The sequence below is a fragment of the Castor canadensis genome, chromosome 14 (genome assembly GCF_047511655.1).
Source record: "Castor canadensis chromosome 14, mCasCan1.hap1v2, whole genome shotgun sequence".
In the NCBI taxonomy this organism is placed as follows: domain Eukaryota; kingdom Metazoa; phylum Chordata; class Mammalia; order Rodentia; family Castoridae; genus Castor; species Castor canadensis.
Genome location: NC_133399.1, coordinates 79,534,406 through 79,537,526, shown reverse-complemented (window position 1 = coordinate 79,537,526; position 3,121 = coordinate 79,534,406).

Here is a 3,121-nt window from a genome sequence, read left to right as displayed (position 1 = left end):
CAGTTGGTGGTGCTGTATTAGGAGGTTCTGGAAATGTTAGTAGGTAAGGACTAGCTGGAGGAAGTAAGTAACTAGGGGCAGGTTCTAAGGAGTATATTGTCGGGGATCAGAGGATCCCATCCTGTCTCTCCCTGTAGTTCCTGGCCCTCCTTATGTCAATTGGTGTATGGATTTAAACCTCTGAAGCAAGACCCAAAATAAATCCTTCCTCCCCTACAAACAAATAAAACCAACCAAACAACAACTCAGAGTGATCTTACACTTTTTCATAGCAACATGAAGCACCAGAAGATACTAAGAAAAACAGGCGAAGAATTTTATATTCCAGGAAAATAATGATCCCAATATAAAGGAAATAGACATCTGTTTTTGGCACTCTGTGTCTCACACCTATAATTCCAGCTATCCAGAAGGTAGAGATCAGTAGGATCACAGTTCGAGGCTAGCCCAGACAGAAAGTTCACAAGACCCCCATCTCAACCAATAAAAGCTGGGCATGGTTGCATGAGCTTGTCATCCCAGCTATGAGGGAAGCATAAATAAGAGGATTGCAGTCCAGACTAGCCTGGGCATAAATGCAAGATCCTATCTGAAAAATACCTAAAGTAAAAAGGACTTGGGGGTATGGCATAAGTGGTAGAGCACCTATTTAGCATGCGCAAGATCCTAAGTCAACACCAGTACTACCAAAAACAACAACAAAGTGAAAGAGTAAGGGCATAATATACACATATGTTTTGAGAGTTATCCCTGTGGAAAGAAACTCAAATCTTACTACCTATTAAAAGAAAAACACACACACACACACACACACACACACACACACACAACATAGAAAATAAATCATACCATGACATCATGAAAGAAATATAAAAAGAGAATAGACAAAATAAAAGGACAGAACCAACAACCAACATATCCGTCTCATAGGGGCTCACGCCTGTAATCCTAGCTACTTAGGAAGCAGAGATCAGGAAGATCTCAGTTTGAAGCCAACTCCAGGCAAACAGTTCTTGCGACCCTATCTCAAAAACATCCAACACAAAAAAGGTCTGGCGGAGTGGCTCAAGTGATAGAACTCCTGCCTAGCAAACATGAGGCCCCGAGTTCAAAACCCAATACTGCCAACAAAAAAATTTTTTAAAAGACATGAACATAAGACATGAAAGGAGGACTATTGAGGGGAAACCAGTGGGAGGTAGAAGGGGGTGAGAAAGAGGGAGGTAGGTGTAGGGGCAGAGTAAGAAAGAGTGATAGAGGAGATTAATATATCAAAGTATGTTTTATGTATGTATGGTAGTGTCATGATGAAACCCCTTACTTTGTACAATTAATATATACTAATAATTTTTAAATGCATTGTTTCCAAGTAGTTTCACAGGGGAATTCCATACAACTTTTTTTCTGCAGTACTGGTATTGGGATTTGAATTCAGGGCCTGTGCTTTCTAGGCAGGCACTCTATCACCTGAGCCACACCCCTAGCCCTTCCATACAACCTTTAAAGCAAAGAAGGTTGTTGGGTTTTTGTTTTGAGACAGTTTGGGTATGTTGCCTAGGATGGCCTTGAACTCCAGGGCTAAAACAATTTTCCTGCCTCAACCTCCTGAGTAGTTGTTACTACAGGCCTATGCCACTGGTTTCTGCTTCCATTTCATATTTTTACAGTTCCAAAGCACATAAAGAGGCAATATCTCAAATGTTTTGTTAATGATCTATGTATACTATTAATACTACCTTAGTGAAGATTGCACACAAAAAGAAAACCTTACCCTAATCTTATGATAGCAACGTGAAGTTTCTAAGTATAAATAGACAAACATTAGCAGCACACTAAGAGAATAAACACGTCATGACCAAGAGGAGTTTATTCTTCCATTGCAAGTATGGTCAAATGCTGGGAAATCTATTTCTATAGAAGTAGATTGTTACTATGTATCTTAAGTAGAAAAACTATGCACTAAAAATGGCTATTACATGCATTTGAAAAATTCTATGTCCATTCTTGACATAAACTCTTAATAGGAATATATAGATACATCCTAACCATGATGAAATAGACTTATCTCAACCACATAGAAATAATCTGTTTAATGTGGAATAGTCAAAGTACTCTTACTAAATTTGTTTTAGCTAGTGGAATTCAGTGAGAGAAAGGTAGAATATGCTTAAACATTGCAAAGGAGAGAGTTAAGCTATTGTTAAATATGATGTCATTATATAACAGAATGCTCCCCCCCAATTAATTAAAAAACAAATAAATGGGTGAATTCAATAAATCTTGTCTATTTAGTTTAAGATAGTGCTTAGAACAAAAAGAAGTTAAACTGTATTTTTCTTTTTTTCAGTTATTTTTGTGGTACTAGGGATTGAATTTGGGGCCTTCTCTGCCACTTGAGTCATGCTATTTGGGGTTATGAGTTTGAACTCAGGGCCTCTTGCTTGTTGGACAGGCACTCTACCATTTGAGCTACACTCCCAGCAGTTTTTTGCTTGCTTGTTTGTTTAATCAGGGAGATAAGCATTTCTATTTGCAAGTGGCCTATGATAGTGACCGGTATATTTATGATAATTAATAAAACAGATGGCTCAAAAGTCCTTCTATGTAGACTAGTGTTGGTGGAAGAAGGACCTCTGTGTGTGACCAGTTCTTTCAAGAAAGAAACCATTAGGTTCTCTCTGTTTCCAGGACACAGTCCCCACAGACACAGGTCAATGGATTGGTGCTTGTGATGCTGAGATCACTCCTGACACTTTGTTGTAGAGGCTGGTTGAATGACAGGGAAATGATTTTTTTTTTCCAGTACTGGGGATTGAACCCAGGGCATCCTGCATGCTGGGCAAGCACTCTGCCACTTGAGCCACATCCCAGCCCAGGAAGGGACTCTTTATGATAAGAACTTGAAAGATTAAAGTGTTTTTTATAAGTTAATTTTTTTGTACAGAGAACCAGCTGGCCTGAAATATTTCATTTCTTTATAATTTGATCAATTTTGGCTTTTAGAGTTTTGGTTTTGTTGGAAAAGGTTGGTCTTTTTTTTTGAGAGGAGGGAGCAATTTCAAACTTCTTTCATTTGTGCTGCACCATAGTAACTTGTCAGACATTGCTCTTTTTCTGCCCC